This window comes from Helicoverpa armigera, chromosome 27, assembly GCF_030705265.1.
Source record: "Helicoverpa armigera isolate CAAS_96S chromosome 27, ASM3070526v1, whole genome shotgun sequence".
NCBI lineage: Eukaryota > Metazoa > Arthropoda > Insecta > Lepidoptera > Noctuidae > Helicoverpa > Helicoverpa armigera.
This window is the reverse complement of record NC_087146.1, coordinates 7565993-7589404: the sequence shown is the minus strand read 5'-3', so window position 1 is coordinate 7589404 and position 23412 is coordinate 7565993. Positions and strand designations below refer to the sequence as shown.

Sequence of the window (23412 nt, the reverse complement as noted above, 5' to 3'; positions counted from 1 at the left end):
TAGAAAGCATGCAAGGATAATCATTATTATCAGACTTTTACAGCCTTACTTATAAAATAATAAGTTATACTTAAGAGATGTTTAAGAAAAATCTTACTTATAAACGTGGCTGAAATAAATCATTTTCTTAGCAATGTCTTAAATGAGCTGTCAAATTAAGTAGCCTCACACCCTTGTTTAACCCGCTAATTATCAAAATGGCTGGATTCTTACCAGCTGATTTTCATTTCCGGTTTATTGACAGCTCAACTTTTTAATTTTATATTTTACGGATGCCATTGTTGCCATTACACAACGTTTAGATGACAAATATTTTTAAGCTACCAACATTCCGGTAGTGTTGAGAAATTAGTATGTTTTATGTCATTATCTGTTCATTACTTAAGACATGCTTAAGCAACGTTTATAGGTCAAAATAATTTAATCACTACTTAAGGCTTTAAGTAGTAATTATAAAACCATGCTTAGAAGATGATTTGTTGATTTTTATAAGTAAGGCTGTTAATTTTCCATGTGCAATACGTGACCTCTTCTCATATAGGGAAGGAATGAGTATTAGCGAAGGTTCGTACTTGACGGAACATGCATCGCATATCAGTTGCAAAAACAGACAAATATACGATAAAACATTAAATCATTCACACCTAACCAATGCTGTCATTGAACATCCTTGGCAGAGTTATGGGCAGTCAGAAGCCAGTAAGTCTGACACCAGTCTAACCAAGGGGTATTGCGTGGCCCAGGTAACAGGGTGGAGGAGGTCAGATAGGCAGTCGCTCCTTGTAAAGCACTGGTACTCAGCCGCATCCGGTTAGACTGGAAGCCGACCCCAACATAGTTGGGAAAAGGCTCGGGAGATCATGATGCATTCACACCTAACCGATGATGCGTTAGTGTGTCGATCATACATTTACGATACCATCGGCACATTTTCAGTCAAATATGAACCTTCTCTTAATCACCACGGTGAGCATAGGTACTCAAGGCGGATTGGCGATTTCAGACGCAAACATAAAGTTAACCTATTTTAAAAGTGAGTCATCGATGTGATTTTAAATTCTCACTTGAAGAGATTAGATACCTTATGAATAGTACTATTATTTATAAGTACCTACTCATAGTATTATCTTAAAATACTATCAAGATAATATTATCATGATAGTAAGATAATCCGGTATGTCTAGTCTGACTCACGCATCCCAGGTGCGCGAAGTAGTACACTCGAGAGTGAGTGGGGAAACTGTGGGGAAACAGGTATCAAATTACATAAACCTCTTCATCAGTGCCCTCTGTATCTAGTCAGAGGCGAAATACCGGTAAACTTCTGTCTTTTAAGCAAAAACTGGAAAACTAAAGACGGATTTTCAAGCATTTTACACAAAAATATACTCCGTATTTATAATATACTTCACATTATTAGGAAAGCACGCCAGCAGCTACCTAATCTGTATCGCCAATCGAACATTAACCTTCCACTATGTTATAAGGTTCAAAATCTATTGAAAAATGTAACAGATTGGGGTACGTTGATGTGCTGTCGGCCTGTTTTAAAACAATCCCAAATGCCTTATCCATTCATCTTCTAACTGCAAAATCTAAATTTAACCATTACACAAGCAATCCTACGGTTTTGTTTACAAATATATAGTAACGGTAGTGGAAAATTATGTGTGTAAACTATTTACAGACCAGTGTTAAGGTTGGGTTTGAATAAACTTTCCAGGCTGTTAATTTATCTCCTGGAATAAAATCCTATCAAACTTTTCCTATCATTAAGCCTGGTATATTGTCTAAGGTTCGCTCCTTATAAAACACTGGTAGGTATTCAGCTGCATCCGGTTAGACTGGTGACCCCAACACAGCTGGGAAAGGGTTAGGCAGATGATGATATTTCATATGAAAGATTCAAGATTTTGATTACTATGTCAAGCTAGTGAAAAAATCTAACCTTTTAGAGCCGCGGGAGTGTTCGAAAGAGTTAAAACGGCCCTCCTACACTGAGGGCTCCAGAAGGAACATGGCGGGTTTTAATCAGTAAAAGTCTGGCACTCCCTCACGCTGCACGGGCCATATTTAGCGGGAGAAGACATCTTTGATTACCCACTTTTAAAGGTATTCATACATATGTCTAGTCTAATTTTATCTCCAATTTATTTGGAGTCATATAGAACTACCAGACAATTTTTATAGCACACACAAAAGTACAGTACAGAACGTAGAATCTGCTACACTAATTGAACTTTATAATTTAACGGTTTTGCCCAGAACAGTTTCAAAATCCCTACACAATGATGTCCTCCTAGCCGATTATCGGCTACGGCGGCTGTTCTCATGTAAGGAGATTAGCCAACTACGCAGGACATATTATAGTGCACGAGCATTTGCGCAGACACAAGTGCACTCCTATTCCTTCACTCTCATAGTCCGATGGGACGGTAATCCGACACGACCGGAGAGATCAGGCGCAGGACCGACATTTACGTGCTCTCCGATGCACGGGTGAATCAATCACCAGCTTCCAGGCTCCGGGCTGCTTTGTGAAAGTCTTCTAAAACCCACAAAGCGATTTCGGCCCGACTCGGGAATCGAACCCGAGACCTCGTGCTCAGCAGCCGCACTTGCGACCACTAGACCAACGAGGCAGTTTACACACAATACCCTACACAATACCAACAATTTAAATAAAATTCCCTTTAAAACATCACTACACATACCCATAATTAACAAAGCAATATATTTCAGTATTAATCGCACTGCCCTTGATCAGAACCGATTGACGCTAGATACAACAACAGTAAATAAAGTTTAATGCCATCAAACGGTTGTTTATCGACATAAAACTGTGTGTTTGTTTTCGTAACACAAGCATGGAAAATGCTGGAACATTACGATATGGTGTGAAAATATAGATAATCCGGTTGGATGAGCAAATAATTTGAAGTAGTTTTACTAAGTAATGAATACTTATTTGATCTCTTGGTTGAAGGACCTGTCGTTCAAGTATGAGTGTCATCATACTCATCATCCTCCGAGCCTTTTTCCCAACTATGTTGGGGTCGGCTTCCAGTCTAACCGGATGCAGCTGAGTACCAGTGTTTTACAAGGAGCGACTGCCTGTCTGAGCTCCTCAACCCAGTTATTCGGGCAACCGAATACCCCTAGGTAAGACTGGTTGTCAGACTTACTGGCTTCTGACTAACCGTGACGACTGCCAAGGATATTCAATGACAGCCTTGACCTCGAAGTACGAGTGTAAAAGATCAGATTTAAGTGTATTTAAGAAACTTTGCTAAATTGTACATACATACTTTCTAAGTGTATCTTGAACATCGATGACTGCAAAACAGTGAAGGAAATAAAGTGTATTATACAGTTACGCTATTTTCCGTTTTTTTTCTTTTAATGACTATACAAAAATATCTTCATAAAAATTGAAATCATACCTAATTCACATAGTAAAATCCCACGATCTCGTGTGAAAATGAAATATTTTATCTCGAGTACAGCGAAAAACCGTTGGAATAATTTAACAAAAGAAGACAAATCTGACTGTCAACATCCGGATAAAACGGTAGTTTTAAAATGGTCTACCATGAAACAGTAACAAACTAGCTTTTAGCCATCGTTTCAAGTACACATGCTGCCTAAAGAAACTAATTTCAACATCCAGACGTTCTTTCGAAGAACTTTCTGCAAATCGGGTCAGCAGTCTACGCGGAAACAGAACTTAGCATTACGAGTTACTTTCGCATTTATGGAAGAAGAGACCAACCAAAATAAATAAATCATAAGGGATAAGAGCAGAGGAATGAGCTACGGAATTGTTCGCGCGAGTTACCGCAGCCTTGGTACACAATGGGCTTAAGAAGAAACATGATGGGTTTTAGTCAGTAAGAGTCTGACACTCCCTCACGCTGCACCCACAGCGGGAGGGTCATTGATGATTTCCCACAAAAAAATGCAGGGGAATAATGATGACGATCTCTCAAGATACATACAAAACCATGGGAACCAACTATTCTTATCACCAAGCCACAAAGTCCAATACTAATGGCCATGTCAACACATAAATAGTTACACAATAAAACTATGCAAAGCAAAGTTATATTATATGTAATGATTGCTATTAGTATTCAAATAACATTTACATAACGCAGACGAGTATGACAGATGTTCACTTGTCATTATCATTTGACTTTAGCTAGCTGTATAATATTATTGTCATGACCATCATCATCTTCCGAGCCATTTTCCCAAACTATGTTGGGGTCGGCTTCCAGTCTAACCGGATGCAGCTGAGTACCAGTGCTTCACAAGAAGCGACTGCCTATCTGACTTCCTCAACACAGATACCCGGGCAAACCAGTACCCTTTCACTACGTATAAGGTGAAATTAAAAAAATGACATAATGGTGAACAGTTCGACCTATGGGCAAACTTCACATACACGATTTGGTTTGGATAAGTGAGCCAGTTCTTCAGTTATATTTTTAAAATAACTGGGCTCAGGATTGAATCAAATCAACAAAAGTAAACAGCAGCTTTTGAACGTCAAAATTTACATAAGACAGCCCCCAAAACGCCCACCCTTCGCCACTTCCTATGTGTTCTTGCTGGGAAGAGAACTGGCGGTACCGCGGCCCTGGTACATAAAGGGCTGAAGAAGGAAAATGGTGGGTTTTAGTTAATAAGAGTCTGACACTCCCTCACGCTGCACGCTGCAGCGGAGTCATTGATGATTTCTCAAAAAATTCTCAAATGAAATAAGCTGTGCCTTTGTACCACCAAAACCTACAAATCATTAAACAGTTGTAAAAATTGCAATTAAATTTCAATAATAGTAAAAGAATATGAGGTTGATATGCAGCGTCTGCAGTCAAGGATTCTCCATTTACAAGAATCATTGATGGCAGTTACATGCAAATATCAAGCCTCACAAAGAAATGGGTGAGTACATACTGGCAATGAACAGCTTGGTCGATCTGTGTAGTGAGAATGAGAAAATGTTTAATTCATTAACAAACAATCGAACACCAGGTTGTGAACAAGATCTGCCAGGCTGTTCAGGGTTAGATGGTTCTCACCAATCTTCTCATTGTATTAAATTAAATAGTTGTAAAAAGTACTTCCTTCGACACACAAAACCAATAAAATTAATACAAAAGGAAAAAATAATTGCAAAAATAGTAATATATAGCGATGAAATTGGACAAAACATGTGTCACAGATTACATCAACATTTAGGTGACCAGGTAATAAACTATTGTATGCCTGAGGCTACTTATGAACAAATATTAGATAAAATACTAAGCAGTAGTTACTGTCCAACTACTACTCTGGTTGTAATAATTGGGAGAAGAGGAAATGCCACTATTAAAACAGTCATTAAATACTTTGAGTGTTTATCTCAATTAAACGTAGAGAAAATAGTTTTGTATGCTTTTCCCTATGGCAAGGGCTTGTCGCAGACAGAAAACAAATATAGACATAAATGCAATCTTAAAATACAAACTATGACATTGTATAATGAAAAATTCAATTTTATTGACTCTAATGTACTCATTAGTAATAATTATTTTATGACAAAAGATAATTATTATCTTTGTAATTTTATAAAGATCAAATAGCAAAATCGCTATTTTATTGTATTTATAACAAAGCCAAATGCTTGGCTAACGATACTGCTCCTTTTCAGCAGTCTAGTTTTATTTTTCACAGAACTTGGAATTAGTTCCAAGTGATTTAAATTCCACCACCAGACAATAGAGCCAATCTCTAGCAATAGTCAATCGATTATTTTGGATTGTGACATAAATACAATTATATCTTCAAATGTACAATTAAATACCGCAAAAAATGTTGTCACTTCTGATCCATCAAACCCTTTGAGTATAAATACTAGAAACAAACACAATCTGAATATATTCCATCAAAATATTCAAGGTTTGATTGGTAAAGAATTGGAATTGGAGTTGTTCATGAACTGTAATAATATAGATATTTTATGTTTAACTGAGCATTGGCTTAAAGAGCATCAGTTCATGTTTAGCTTCAAGAACCATTGTGTAGGCAGCTCGTACAGCAGAGTAAATATAATACGTGGTGGTTCTCTAATAATTCTTCGCAATACCATTAAATTCAAAGAACGGAAGGATATTGTGAACCTTTCTGTTGAGCGAGTAATTGAGATATCATGCGTTGAGCTTGAGCAGTTCATTGTAATGAGTGTATACAGGCCCCATGTGCAACATATACAATTTTGAGAAGCATCTGGAAGGTGTATTATTCAAAATTTCTAATAATAATAAAACAGTTGTCGTCTGTGGAGACTTTAATATTAATATACTGGAAAATACTGCTATTGTTAATAATTTTATAACTCTATTTAAATCATACAACTTGTACAGTACATTTCTCGAGCCAACTAGAATAACTAGCACTAGTGCTACATGTATAGACAACATTTTCACAAACTTAAAACCTTTAAATAAACAAATTTTAAATGTGTTGGATTCTGATCACTCTGGTCAATTAGTTATTTTTCCTATGAAAACTAACAGAGCTCTGAGAAAAAATGTAAGTTTTATTCCTGTAAACAAACATCGCTTGGAACAATTTAAAAATAACTTGTTTGAAAAACTGCCTGAATTGCCCTATCATGATAATCCTGATCAAGCTTACAGCCTTTTATTCAACTTAATTAATTGTGAATTTAAAAAAGTTTTTACTACTAAGTCCATATCTGTTTGTGATCAGGCAACATTTAGTGATTGGGCAACGCCGGGTATTTACAAAAGTAGACAGAAGTTGTTTGAATTATACTATGAAAGATCATTCAATCAAGATGAAACATTTAAACAGTACGTTAAAAACTATTCAAAAATATTTAAACGAGCCTGTACCTCCGCAAAATCAGTACACATAAAACAGAAAATAAAAGCTTCTGGAAATAAAATAAAAACCACCTGGAATATAATTAATTCAGAAATAGGCCGATCCACTGTACGGAATCGAGACTTTCACTTAAAAATAAACAATGTAGACATTAAGTCAGACTCGGAGGTAGCATCTGAGTTTGAAAATTTTTTCACCAATATCCCTATTTTAACAACCAGAACTCTGATGGCATCTTCCAGTTCGGCTCTTACAATATTAAAAATTGTATTGCGGAATGTGACAAAGGTTTTGAATTCACGGTTGTCAGCTCTAAGGATATTATTCAAGCGTTTAAAGATCTCGATGTAAAAAAGACTGCTGACCTTTGGGGATTGTCAGTTCAGATAATCTCATCGATAATTGAAATAATTTCACCTTATTTAGCAACTGTGTTCAACTCTTGTGTTGCATCAGGTGTTTTCCTGACTTGATGAAACTTAGTAAAGTAATTCCATTGTTTAAATCTGGTAGTACAACCGATCCATCAAATTTTCGGCCTATTTCAATTTTACCCACTTTGAGTAAAATTTTTGAGAAGTTAATATTACGTCAATTGTTGAGCCATTTTAATAGAAACAACTTGTTGCACACAAAACAATTCGGATTTACCAAGGGTCGTTCTACTACGGATGCGGGCGTGGAATTGCTTAAAATATATTCGAGGCCTGGGAGGATTCGCAGGATGCGCTCGGTATTTTCTGCGACTTGTCCAAGGCTTTTGATTGCGTGCACCATGATATACTCATCAGGAAACTTCACCACTATGGTATCAAAACAAGGCTCTTGACCTTCTGACTTCTTATTTGCATAGTAGAATTCAGAGGGTGGATGTCAATGGTAAGAGGTCTTCTGGATCTACGGTCACCATGGGGTTCCACAGGGTTCAATTCTAGGCCCTTTTGTTTCTTATTTATATTAATGACCTCCTTATCACGTAAGGGATAATCACAAGATTGTGTTGTTTGCCGATGATACTTCACTCGTTTTAAAATCAAGCGCCAACTCGACAATTTTGACGAAGTTAACAATGCACTCTCAAAGGTTGTTCATTGGTTTAATGTCAATAATCTTCTTTTAAATGAATCTAAAACGAAGTTAATTAAATTCTCAACGCCTAACGTAAGGCAGTTACACACCAATGTAAAACTAAATGGAGTAGAGTTGAAGCCTGTTGAGTCAACGGTATTTCTTGGTTTGACCGTTGATTCCAAACTCAATGGGGCCCACATATAGTTAAATTGTCAGGAAGGCTTAGTTCAGCCGCCTATGCTATTAAAAAGATCCGACTTATCACCGATGTGGACACAGCCAGAATAGTTTATTTTAGTTACTTTCATAGTTCAATGACGTATGGGATTCTCCTTTGGGAAACTGTGCGGATGTTGAAACTATATTTATTTTACAGAAAAGAGCTGTTCGAGCCATTTATAATCTGGGTCCAAAAGTTTCTCTCAGAGAGAAATTCAAAGAAATAAACATTCTGACTGTTGCCTCTCAATACATTTTTGAAAATTTAATGTACGTTCGTAAAACATATCTGACTTTGTTCAAATGTCTGATGTTCATAGCATAAATACTAGGAATAAACATAATCTTGCTGTACATGCTACTCGCCTCCACAGAGTAAGCAACTCGTTCATGGGTCAATGTATACGCTTTTACAATAAACTTCCCAAAGCGGTTCGTGACTTACCTATCAGGAAATTTAAAAATCATATAAAATCCAAACTTTTGAAAAAAGGATATTACAAAATATCTGATTATTTAAATGATAAAGAAGCTTGGGAATGAGCTGCTCGCTTAGTGAGTGATATCTTTTTAAATGCCTGTGAATTGTTACTTTTGACATTTAAATATTATTATCATCAGATAACATTTTATTAATGACATTCTTTTTATTGACATTTATATGTTATAATTGTATATTTTTTTTTTAATTTATTATTATTATTGTAAATGTGAGTATCGTGTATGCGAGCAACATTATATATTCTTATAACATAAATACTGTCTGGCGGGTTTGAGTATTTTTGAATGGCCTACGCAAATGTTCTGCAGATCTGGTATCGTCGTGTGACAGGTCGTTGAGCTCCCTAAGATATGGTTGAGCTACGACGACTGATGCATGCGTGCCGTCTGTTGGGACTGGTCAGCTCCAGCCTGATGTGGCTCTTTCCTCAAAGGCCATTCCAGACCGCGTACATGGTGACACTCACACATAATTATTTCATTAATAACATGTTTGGACTTTAAAGGAGACTATGACCCTTGAGTTTGTTTCGGCGTTTCTTCTCAGGGATCAGTCAGTTAGGAAATGCCGGCCTCAGCGTTCTTAAAATGACGTGTAAAAGTGATGTAATGTCCAACTTGCAAAATAAACAATTTCATTTCATTTCATTTCATTTCATTTCATTTCATTTCATTTCATTTCATTTCATTTCATTTCATGTACTATCTTTTCTATTTTTCTTCTTCTCTGTATTCTGTGTGTGTGTACATAAATTGTTAAATAAATAAATAAATAAAGAAAAATAGATTTAGCGTAGTGTGCCAGAAGCCTAATGTGGGAGAAACTTACATAACCTATTTTGCACGTTCCGTTTATTAATTTGAAGTATACTCTTGAGAAATTAATGGCCTACTTCTATTTCGCTAATTATTGTTACAATTCCCAAGTAACAAGAGCCGAAATAAGCAGTCGGTATTTACTTATTTATTCTTTCAGTAGCAGAAAACAGTTACTCAACAAATCACACGCTACCGCATTGGAAAATTATGTAGGTACCTGTAATGATAGCTATTTGCGATAAAAGTTAAATAACATGATACATGCACAAACGGTATTGTGCATAAAACAACCTATTGTGCACAAACGCGGTCCATTGTGCACAGACACGGTCTATTCTGCACAGAAATCATATAATAGACTTACCAAGCTGTATAGATCCCATAATCTGCGATGATTGGATTTTCTTGTAGGTGATCTCACCACCTTCGCCGACTCGTCGATGGCCGATTTTCCTGTCTGATTTGTGCACCTTGCTGATAGCCCTGAGGGCCAACGGCCGGCTGAAAGGAAATATAGACTATAAGAATTTATTCTGTGACAATGGGAATGGTAAACCATGGATAAAGAAGATTATTTAGATCGATTGTGTGGTGTGAATAACAGAAGCGATTGAATATTGTCCGTGTATCGTTCTACTGGAGAAAAATCATCTTGTCGGCTGACTAATGTGTTTAATGCGCCTGATCTCTTTCCGGTCGTGTCGGATTGCCGTCCCATCGGGTTATGAGAGTGAAGGAATAGGAGTGCACCTGTGTCTGTGCAAATGCTCGTGCACTATAATATGTCCTGCGCAGCTGGCTGATCTCCTTAAATGAGAACAGCTGCCGTGGCCGAAATCGGCCGTGGACGCCATTATTAATAAGACTTTCAAGAAATCGTAAACGTTTGTCTGTAGTAAGTAGCTTAAAGAACCTGGAAAAAATTGTGTACCTTTTTACCATGATCTATTCCTGAAAAATCAATGGGATTCTGTGCAGGAGATTTCAAGTTTATCGTGAACACAGGCACGGTGGAAGACGTAGTTTTATACCGGGTGCTACCGACCCGTCCCGGCTTCGCACGGGTGCAATGCTAATTAATACTAAATTGCACCCGTACGAAGCCAGGGCGGGTCGCTAACTAGATCTTCCTCTTCAATCACTCTATAAATCTGTCATAGGTTTAAAGATTTAAGCATACATAAGAACATAGGGGACAGAGAAAGCGACTTTGTTTTATACTATGCAGTGATGATATAGTAATGAAGTACGTACATACATAGATTCTTCTTAAAGATTTGTGGGAGTCAGATAATAATTTTACTAAAATACATACTACAAATTAATTCATACACCACGTGCAGGATTTAAATAACCCATTAGCACAAAGATATATATAATTATGTAAAAATAATGTCTTATCACTTGAATGAACAAGTTTTGTAGTAGAGAAAGAGTTGCGTGGCTTGATAACATTAATTAGGTGCTGAATTCATTATCAACTACGTTTTTACATAACTGGTATTCCCCTAAATATCTTCGACGTTTCTTTTAGATATCTAGTTTTTTTGGTGTTGGTTTTGGCACCTGACTATACAGTCACTATTTATTTTCAAAACCAATATGTATGTAATTATCATATGTCTAACTTTTGAAGCTTGCCTTCCAGTCTAACCTGATGCAGCTGAGTAAGAGTATTTTACATAGAACGACCGCTTATCTGACCTCCTCAACCCAGTTACCCGGGCAACCCGATACCCGCAACTTAGTAAAACTGGGTATCAGTCTATCTGGCTTTTCCCCTAACGACTGTCAAATATGGTAAAATGAATGCCGGGACCCACCAATTTAACAGCATGACAAGATAGTCACCCATCCACGGATCGAACGCGCCAAGCGTTGCTTAACTTTATAATCAGTCGTCCCATGCGGCTGTTACTTAGCCACGAGAAGCTACCAAAACCCATCTAAACACATCTCACTTAAAAGTAAAGAAAGAAGATTTCTTCACAAGATTTTCCCGGAAATCAAAGTTCAGAATTGTTTTCTTGGCTACATAAATAAATGTCAGGTAGCATCCGTACAAACAAACGACGGCAAGTATGACTAACGCCTTTAGACATTACGTAACATCTTGTTATTCTGATAAAAAGAGACGATCTTATCTATAGTAAAACTGAAGAATTCTTGTTGACTTTAAGTGATTTTATATTTTAAACAGATATAATTTGGGAAGGGTGTAATCGGCAATGCGACACTTAAATCTCGATATACCCGGTCAAAGGCGCAGAGGCAGGCCAAAACTGCGGTGGTTGAGTGTCGTAAAGAAAGACATGGAAATCTGCGAGCTCGAAGAGGAAGATGTCCTGGATAGAGCGAAGTGGAAGAAGATGGGATAAACGCTAAGAAGAAGAAATTTGGGTTTAAATTTTTTCTATTTGGAAATAGCTTCGTCTTTAAATAGGAATAAGTTAACAGTGAAAAGATCACTTCTAGCTTTCGTGGTTTTGCTTACCATCAGGTGAGATAGGGATGTACCTCTATGTCTATTTAAAGTAATATTATATACGGGAATCATATTATGTTTGTAATGGCTCGAAATTACTAAACCGATTTGGGAAGCTACACTATCCCCGCGTGATATAGTCTAGATTTTATCCGGGTATGAGAAGTTCCGGGATGCGGGAGAAATCGCAAGAAACTGCTGATCATCAATTAAAACCCCAATGAATCAATAAATACATCCTATAAATAATTATTCATGCCACTTCATTCATCAACCACACTCAATGGAGGAAAAGTTAAAAAAACTTTTAAGTTAAACGGTTTTATCTTATGTGCACTGAAAACTAGAAAATAAAAAACTGTTACTTACCTATAAACCTACGTAGGTGGTCCCGGTCATACTAGACTAAAATAAAAACGTGGGGCCCATTACCTAACTATTGCTGTAATGCTTTCTTCTAGAGGTGTAATAGGTGTGGATTTCTACTTACTATAATCGTAACTGGAGATTTTGACAATCAATAATCAGCCGTAGCGGCTTCATCAGCGAACGCCGAGCTCACGATCTACCAAAGTATAAAGATATGCTTTGCCATAGGTAGGATTTCAGAGGGCCCCACGTTTTATTTTAGTCTAATATGACCGGGACCACCTACGTAGGTTTATAGGTAAGTAACAGTTTTTTATTTTCTAGTTTTCAGTGCACATAAGATAAAACCGTTTAACTTAAAAGTTTTTACCGATTTTTATTTTCTAGTTTTAGTATTTAATGAAAATGCCTACCGAATATTCCTCATTCTATATATGGGTCAGCAGCGGTGAGGGAATGCCAGACTCTTACTGACTAAAACCGTTGTGTTTCGTCGTAGGCCTTTTATGTACCAGGACAATCCCGCAGCCCAGGCAGGCCTTGGCCCTGTTGGGCCCGCTGGGGTTGCTGACAGTATTCTACTTGAGTAGCCCTTTCATTTGATACCCATATTGAGGGGTTATGGAAAAATATGTAATCCGCCATTTTGTACCGGCGGCCATCTTGGATTTACAATGTTATTGATATTAGTATATTGTATTGTCATCGGAATTAAAGGTGTGTACCAAATTTCAGATCAATCTGACAACAGCAAGGTACTTAAATTTGAATTACTAAATTTGACCCAAGAATAAATAATAAAACAAACAGGGTAAGCTAAATAAAACCGTTTAAAAAATAGATCTATTTCTTACGAAATCTGTGGCAATTATAAGTACTTATCTCTTGAGAAAATTATAGATTTAAAAATAGATAGACAGATCAATAAACGGGAAGAAATTAGTGTGAAGTATGATATTATTGCCAATGGGGTTTTGGTAGACTTGGGGGTTTTGCGAATAGCCCTTATTTTTAAGGCAGTCAGTGACCTTATCATTGCTTTAGTAGGACAGTCTGTGATGGCTTGCAAAGGTAGGTATCTAGAAGTTTATAAAGCTGAAGAATGCAGGATTGTTGTAAGAAGGTTGCCAAAACATGACTACCTTACTTCATATTTAGATAGACCATTTATCGAGGAAGGCTCTAATATGCTTCTTTCTACCCTTGATGCCCTATTGAACGGCGGGGAACACCTAGTAAGATAATAAAAGCAACAACATTCAAGGACAATAATATGATTCTGAAAGTTCACAACCAATATGACGAAATCTGACAACAATCCAATATCATGACGTAGTTTATACATGATTCTGATAACTGAAACTGCGGAAAGCAATTATTTCCTACGAGTCACCAATATTCTATCTATGGACTGGCTTACTAGAGCTTTCGACGACCCCGATGGCGCAATGGTCACCATGCCGGACTGCCGAACCTGAGGTCCCGGTTTCGATTCCCGGTTCAGACGACATTTGTGTGATGAGCATGCTTGTTGGTCGTGGTCTGGGTGTTACAATATGTATATATGTAGCTATATGTAGTTTATCAGTTGTGTTAGCACCCATAACACAAGTTAATTAATAACTTACCATGGGTCTAACCGACCGTGTGTGAAAAGGTGTCCCGACATTATATATTAGGTATATTATTGTAGAGATAGAATTTCGACATAACAGATAGATAAAATATTGGGACAGATATAATATAAGAGTTTTCTGAAGCCGCACCAGAACCCAAGTTGGCAATCTTGACTGTCTCCCTACCTTTCTTTCACCTACTTTTAGTTATTTATAGCCAACACCCACAATGGTCGCGTTAGCCGACACCGTATTAAGAGGTCGTTCAGAAGATCCAGAATAAATATATCCTTACTTAATATTGTACAAATAAATACGAAAGTTACTCCGTATATCTGGCTGGCTTTCACTCCAAAACTCATCATCTGTTTAGCTTTTCCCCAACTATTTTGCGGTCGTCTTCCAATCTCATAGCATGCAGCTGAGTACCAGTGTGCCACATGGAGCGACTGCGTATCTGACCTTTCTAACCTCCTCAACCCTTCCTACCTAGGCAACCTGATACCTCTTTGCAAGACTGGTTACTTAGCTTAAGGCTCGTCTGCTCACGCAAAACTACAGGAACGATCTACTTGGTACATAGAAAGAAAGAAAGAAAAGAAAACCAATATGCTTGAATCATCATCTCCCGAGCCTTTTCATAATCATGTTAAGGTCTGTTTTCAGTCTAACCGGATGCTGCTAGGTATTGTTTTACAAGGAGCGACGATGCTTGAATATTTCGTTTATTTTTATTTTATCACTACATATAATATTCAGTTGTATTTCTGTCTCCATTGTGACACGACCGAACCACCTAAATTGGTAAGGTCAACGGCCCCAAACAATTATGGGTTTAGACGTATTGCTAATGACACAAACGGTTCAATTTCATACATTTTCATATATTTTGTGCTATCTAGTTTAGGATATCGTTTGAGGAGAATGTTAATTAGAAGATTTATTACTAAGCAAGCAGGCCTGCTAGAGAGTACCTGGGACTGGGGATTGTTCGAAAGAATTACCGCGGCCTCGGTACACAAAGGACCCCAGAAGGAATAGAGTTAGGTGAGAACTGCCTAAGGCCGCTGCCTCGAATTTTGCGGGCAGCGGGGCGGCAGCGGCGGCGGCGCAGCGGCAGGATCTTACGCGTATAATCAAATGGACCGGCCCTCGAATACAGCGGCGCGGGGCGGCAACGAGCGGTGAGCTCCATACAAAACGGTGACCGCCCGCGCCGCCGCCGCTGCCGCCCGCTGCCCGCAAAATTCGAGGCAGCGGCCTTACGCTTCATAGAGATTCATTTGAGACTGTATCATATGGACTGATGCTAAAATCTTCGATATAAACAAGAGACACTACGGACAAAACCTAGTATAATCTTAATGAATTAATTTACCAAATGGACCACATTATATTACCCTGACAGACATATGCCAAAGTAACATATTTGGTCCAAAATTTGGGAAAGTCTAGGAAACGACCTATCTCTCCTAAAAGGGTTTACTTTACATAATAACCTCGTCATAATAGTAACTAGAATAAGCTTTTAGGTCTTAGCCATAGAGAAGAAAACTAGCGGAGGTGCCATAACGGAAAATCTGCTAAGAAAGTTACTGTTACAGCCTTTTATCGTCCCACTGCTGTGCTGCGGCCTCCTCTCACACGGAGAAGGATTGAGCATTAATCACTACGCTTGCTCAATGCGAGTCGGTGGTTTAAGAAAGCAGCGCGCCAAAATGCGGGTGTTCAGGGAACGAGGAACATAACTGTCTCCCCTTAGTTGCCTTCTTTGGACCCGAGCCTTTTTGTAATGACAAAATCGTTGATAGATGTATCAAAGAACTCTCGTTAGTCACTCGTAGCTGATCATTTTGGTCATGCCCAACATACGTTTCTGACCTAGAAGAAGGCGCCTGACCTACCTGCATTATAGCATCTCCGCTCTATCCTTACTCCGTGTAAGTACATCCTATATCCTACTTTTGCCAAAACTGTATCCATAAATTCGTATACCAACAATGATATAATATCTTAGAGTTGGCTAAGAGATATTACGACTGTCTGGTCCAATAGATAGTCAGCATTTCTAGACGTAGACAGTTAAGTAGTGTTTGTTTCCTGTGGTTCTGCCTGTTATATAAGGGCCTGTTTTTCGATACGTAGGTTTTAAGTTAAAGTTATATTGTTTACCAGCTTCTGTCAGCGGTTTTACCGGCGTCCCATGGGAAAATCTCCACGAACCCGGATAAAAGTAGCCTATAGCCTTCCTCGATAAATGACATACCTACCTAACATTGAAAATATTTTTCAAATCGAACCAGTAGCTTGTACGATTAGTACGTTCTGTACATAATGGTGAGGGAGATTGCCCGGGTTGAGTCTGTAGGTCAGATAGGCAGGCGCTCCGTGTAAAACACTGGTACTCAGCTGCATCCAGTAAGACTGCAAGCAGACCCCATCATAGTTTGTCAAAGACTAAGCAAATGAGTCTTATTAAAATCCATATCAGAGGCTTACAAGCGGATTTGAGGAAACTCTGACACTAGGGCTTGTTAGGTGATTAAACCTGCAGCTCACTCGATAAGAAGTCGAGCCAAATGCCATCTAAATAGCTTCTGCCGATCCCTACTAATATTATAAATGCGAAAGTAGCTCTGTCTGTTACGCTTTCACGTCTAAACCACTAATACTGATTTTAATAAAATTTGGTACAGATATAGAGTTGACCTTGAGAAAGAACTTAGGATAGTTTTATCCCGGACTTTTGAAGAGTTCTCTTGGGGACGCGATATAACCGAACACGACGCGGGCGAAGCCGCGGGCGGAAGCTAGTTTTTCTACAAACGCGTAACAGAGATACAGTAACTTAGGAATTCATAACATAAGTAAGGAGTAGTAATAACGTTTGAGTCATTGAGAAATCACAATGGAGCTCAGTCTATGCTGTAAGGTCATTTCCCACATTGAGTGAAGGATAAGTAGGTATTCATGTAAAGAGGTTTTTACTGTTAGTCCTTGTATTGTTAAGTAAGCTGTTACTTCGAATAAAACAAAAAGTTGTCATTTAGGCCCAAGTTCATCGACAACATAAACGTCCGTTTTATTAAAACAACTGTTTACTTTGCTAGAACTTGCAAATTCATAGTAAAAGTTGTTTGGGCTTTATAAAGACCAAATATTGCTAATAACTTTAAAAACAGAGCCGATTTCGATGAAATGTAACCCCTACCCTTAGCCTACATTGATAAATGGTCTATGCAACACTGAAGTTTTTTTCAAATCCGTCCAGTAGCTCCTGGGATAAGCGCATTCAGACAAACAAACGCCTCAGCTTTATAATATCAGTACACATATACATAGCCTTTTTTATTAATGTTTCAAAATATCAACCTACCTACTCCTGCTAATTCCCCAGAACTTTACAAAACCCACAGGAAGGGAACTTCGGCCTCATTTACCAAGTACCTGTTTCACATAAAACCATAAAGAAGAAGACGACACAAGATATATATATTCACGCAGCAACAATGGGGACGGTACACGGAGTAAGGAAAAATGAGCGGATATGCCATGATGCAGGTAGGTCAGGTGCTTTCTTCTAGGTCAAATCCCTACGGCGGGCATGACCAAAGTTGTCAGTTACGAGTGAACTAACGAAGCGTTCGTTTTTAACGACGTCAATAATCATCAAATGACCCCTCCCGCTGTGGGTTAGCAGCGGTGAAGGAGTCAGACTCTTACTGACTAAAACCGTCGTGTTCCGTCGTAGGCCTTTTATGTACCAGGGCCGCGGTAACTCTTTCGAACAATCCCGCAGCCCTCTCCTCGCAGCAATTCATTGAGACATCTGACAACGATTTTCTGGTATTACAAAATGGTCGTGTCCAAAAGCTAGTACCTAATGTACGTTGCTCGACCCCCGAACACCCGCATGTTGTCGCGCTACTTTCTTAGGAGATTTTCTGTTATGACATCTCCGCTAGTCATTTAGTTCTCCATGGGACGGTAGTTTATGCTACTGGCCACATGCCAGCTTTGTATCGCTTTTTCCCCATAGACAATGTTTGTTAAAGGCTGAATACTGATTTCTTAGGCTGTTTTGTAGACGCCTTGGTCTGTCTCATTATGCCTTTATGGGTGTTTGCTTTTGGCCGTTTTTTTGGTGTCTAAATAGCAAGTCATCGATTCTTCTATAATATAATATAATAAAGAGGAAAAATTTTTGTGGTTGTTTGTACCCTAAAGACTCCAAAAATAATGAACCGATATGGAAATTATCTCCTATTCTTTTCAACCCCTTCAAAACGGCGGGGTGTTGTAAGTTTGACGTGTCAATGTGTGCATATGTCCTGAACTCCCGAACGAAAGAACCATTTCTGTTTTGATTGAAAGGTGCATTAGTCGGTAGTGTTCTTAATTAAGTTTGTAATGCTATAGAACATCATATTACTCCTTCTTGGAACGCGGGAGGAACTCATACAAGTCAGACTAACTGACTAAAAGCGATACGAGTTTCTTCTTTAGCCATTTGGATTTTAGAGTCGAAGAATTTTGGAGTCCTTATCATTATGTCCGGGTTTTCCGATTTATTTCCACTTGAGAAGGTCCGAAAGTCCGGATTTTAAAGTTTTCAAGTAATGCGAGCCACCCCAAAACGCCCCTCCGTAGCTAGTTGAATAAAAACTGAAAAATCTGAGTCGGACACAAATCTGGGGATTTCGAGTTTCTTGCCTTGGATGGTCGATTTTAGATATGGTAACCCTATTCATCATCCTTACTAATATTGTAAAATGCGAAACTCTTTCTGTCTAACCAATTTAGTACACAGATAATCTAGAGTCAGAGAAAGGCGGGCTTATTACCCGGTTGCCGGAAGTAGTTCTCCCGGTCGTGGGTAAAATCTCAGGAATAGCTAGTTATGACATATGCAGAGAGAAAACCGCCAAACCACACTTAATGTAACATCATGTCTATATGAACTTTGCATCATATGGTATTTCAACCAGCTTATTATCATTACATAAAAATATTGTGTCACACAAAACCGATGCAGAAACTTGCCTTTAATGAGTACCAGTATGATAGTTACCATGTTGAGTGAAAGTCAAAATAATGGATGGGTTGAAACCCATGGACAATTTGGATACTTATGTACTGTTTAACCATGGATATTTTTGGGTATTTTTGGTTCTATATGTACATTGCAGTACCCTGAATGGTTTACTTTGTTTCTGACTCACTACTTTGTTTTTAAGTTTGTTATTTATTCATTAATTATACAAGGCGGATGGTAAATAATGGATTAAATAACACAAAGAGCAAAGGCAACAAGGAATGTAATGGCTTTAATCAAGAAGGGACTAACACCCTAATTGATCATCTGATTATGTTTCACCTCAATGAAAATAAATAAATACATATATAAATGAAAATAAATAAATAAATGAGAAAATATACCAGAGCAGGTCAGTACAGTAATAAATATAGTAAAACTCAGTCCAGTAAAAATTCTAATAGATCAGAAAAAAATACTAGAAAAAGCAATAAATTATACAGTAGATAGGTAATCAAAACCTAAAGTTATTTATGACATCACTTATAATTACTACTATAAAGATTAATCAAGATGTGAAAATTCCTCACACTTGAAACTGAGTCATATCAATTATGAAATAATCTGTTTAGATAACATGATATTAATATTATTATCTCTGATCTAATTTGCCAATTCTTTTTTTAATGGCTATTGACTAGAGTAGAAACACTTATTATAATCTAACCTACTTTTCTGTAGTTTATACTTCTATTCAAGTTTATGAGTAAGTTTTGTAAGCAGTAATGTTTGGAACTGCTGCCTGAAAGAAGAGTGAGTGCCAGTATGACGAGTGACAGGGGAAAATGGAAGGAAATGACATATTGCGCCGACCCCAAATAAAATTGGGGAAGGAGGATGGAGGAAGAAGAATGTTTGGAACTGCTGAACTGAATTTGAAAATTATTTAACTGATAGATAGCCTGTTTCAGTGTGTCTTTAGCTATATTTTATTATGGCACAGGAATTAATATGTGCCCTACCGAAGAATGGGGAAAAATTGTAGTGCTTTAAAATATCTATCAGTCATACACATTCACAAAACTGATATGAAAGAGAAGATTTGAACAAAATAGAAATTAAGTGAAAAATTATTTAGATTACAATCTATAAATAACTATTTAACATTCAATAAGATTAGCCTTTGGAAGTTATTTTAAGCCAAAACTTCTGATAACGATTTGTCGATTGTAAATATTTGATAGCATAAAACACAGATGGTTAAACTGTTTTATGACATTCTTTATTTTTTGATTACTTGTAATTTTACCTAAAAGGCTTATAATATTTCTGTATGTATTAAGCCATCATTTTAGAGTTAGACAAATAAACCTAAATTCCTAGCTGTGTTGCTGGGAAGTTTGTTCTTCACCGCTTCTTCTTTCCAGCCATAACACTAGGAAGTGGTGAAAGGGGGCGTTTTGGCGGTGCTGTCATTTTATAATTTTGACGTTAAAAGTGCTAATCGTATTAGCACAGATTACTACAGATACTTCACTCAGTAGAAAACTTCCAATACCTATTACGATAATTGCCTACTCCTTCGCGTCAACAACCACTGTATGCTAAAATGCGCCTAAATGCTCAAGCGTACAGCAGTGATTGCTTCGCACCGCGCGATTCCACAGTAATCGCAGGGCTGCCTCTTCGGTAAAATTAAATTAACATAACTTTTTATCTATGTTATTGAGAACTGTGAATATGTTCTGACTTTTATGTGGCAGTTAAAAATTTTATCATTTATAAAATATTTAACCAACTTAAAAAAAAAGGAGGTGATTAGACATAGGTACAGGCCAAACTGAGAAGTTTGACTTGTATGGTTTGTAGGTATGTATGTTTGTGCGCGATAATCTCGCGTTTGGCTAAACCGATATCGATGCGATTTTCAGAAAAGGATTTGTTACATTTAGGAGAACGTTTTAAAATAAGTATAATACTTCTTAGTTTGATGATGATCTTCGGATATGTTCACTAGAAATGAAAAGCCTTAAAAAGAGAACCGACTTCAAATAAGGCACAAAGCCGTAAGAAATAATTTGTTTTTTATGTTGGTGCTAACAGCTGGTAATTATGTTGGTGCTAACGAATCGGTGCTGGTAATTACGAATCGAAAAGCACCGACATCAAAAATAAATTATTTCTTACGGTTTAGTGTTTTGAAGTCGGTTCTCTTTTTTTAAAGTTTGTTTTATTATTTTTGTAAGTTTGTTTTGTTTTATATACCTATTGGTGCTGACTGTAGAAGAAACCTAGATAAAACATAATTATATACATCAGTGTGTAGGTAAAATAAAAAAATATTTACAGCACATAAGGCACCACACGGCATCGTAATGCGCGTACGAACGAACAGCACTATTAGAAGTCGGTTAAAAATTGAACGGCGTGCGCGCGCTTCGCTTGTGAAAACCGCAACTGAATTTGATCCGCCGGCGGACCGAGACCGCTCGGCTGGGCGGTAGGCACTTATAGCGCGCAAGTACATGGAGTGACGGAGGCCTGGTATTAGCCTACTTTAATAAATGATTTTGACTTTGACTTTGAAAAACAATTGATCAAGCCATTGTTTAATATTTCAAGTGTCAATATAAAAACATTGTTAAGTTGAGGAAGCTATGGTTTTTAGGAGACAGTTTTTTTATTTATTTATTTAAATGTGTATATAAAAGTGAGTACTTTAAATACATAGTTATGAGAAAATTTTAAGTGGCAACTTTAAGATAACAGGTAGATTATGGGAGTCAAAGTTTGGCATAATGTAGGTCAGTAATTTTATATTACCAAGTTATTTACTTCTAACATTTAAACCAATATTTTGTATTGTTTTAGTCTATCTAATTATTTCTAATGAATACTGTTTCTTAGTAATTTATCTCAAAAGGGTAGAAAGGGCCTCTGACTAGCTAAAATAAATATTTGAAGCCAGATATGAAAAAATACATATCTGTGTGATTGTTTATGGTAAAAAGATTAAAACAAAATACCTCTATGATGTAACACACCTTATCTTAATTATGTTACAATCAAAACATATGTCTGGTGACACAACCCAAAACTGCTTGACACATTTTGATCGAAATTTCGACATGACACTGTTTTAAGAAACTGGTGTTTTCATTCTCACTAATGGTATTTTTAATTAAAATTACGCGCGTTAATGTGAAGAATTTGCGTCTACGCGTTCCGATAATTATATTGTAAGCACAATTGTAATAGTTTGCAGTTTCTCACCAAGTAATTGTTAATGAATCTTGCATGTTAATTACTAGTAGTCATTTAGCCACTCTCCACAGCACTTTCTCCACAATATTTCCAAGTTTTCACGCGTTTATGAATGAAATTGTCACTATAATAACAAATAAATGCATCACTTACGTCGTACGGTGCATTTTTCTCGGCGATTGAACTCTTGTCTCGGTCTGCAAAGAAGAAAAATGGGCCGATCAGCTTTGTGAAAATCGTCACCGTTGACTACGCTATTATCTTGTTACAATGGGATTACAACAATGGAATGCGTTGTATTATTAGATTTAGAAATGCACTACCATCTTCGTCCGCGCCCGAAGGTCCAGTCGCGTTATCAGACTTTTCAGCTGCTGAAGTGTCCATAACTTCTATATGATCAGAATCTCCTGAAGCCATTTTTATTTTTTCTTTTACATCCCCTATTTTAACGTCTCTCGGTTAAATGTTTGCACAATATTAATTTGCATGGCTCACATCACACTTGCATCGCTAACACAATGATTCACTATAATTTAATTAGAAGAAATCAATTAGTTTACGCGAAAATGCTCGCCCGAAGCATCCGTCTGACACGACCACTCATAGTAACTGGGTTGCAAATTAAAAATTAAAATATTTTGTGTATAGACAATAGAATTAAGTGGGTGGATAGGGTTATTATCGGCACCTATTGGCACACACAGCAAATCAAGATTTGATATAAAAATACTTGTATAGGTGTAATGTTTTTCGCATATTTATGTGATACTGCATTTGCCAATGCAGAGATAATCTGGGGGCATCAAGCCTCTCTCATTCTTTCTCTTCCTGCTACTGCTGTATCCTGCATGGTGGTGGAGTAGGCTTTCCTGACTTTTCCCTTCAGTTTTCTTTATTTTCGACGTTGTTCTCAGACACATGGAACTTTGTCATATCATTTTCCACTATATCCCTCCATCTAGTTTTGGCTCGGCCTCTTGATGAAGCTTAGTATGCTTCTATCAAATGATATGTTTTAACTGTTTTAAATGAACAATAATGGTGGATTTAATGTATTGAATCTTAGCTTATAATTCCGCATCGTTAATTGTATTGTTTTAATTGACATTTACGTATGAAATAAAAATGTAAAAATG

At 37.3% G+C, this 23412-nt stretch overlaps 1 pseudogene; it reads right to left on the bottom strand.

Moving 5' to 3' along the window:
• The window catches only part of LOC135118968 (phosphatidylinositol 4-phosphate 5-kinase type-1 gamma-like), a 55766-nt pseudogene extending 32847 nt beyond the window's left edge, over positions 1 to 22919 (bottom strand).
• Positions 22920 to 23412: the final 493 nt, after the last annotated feature.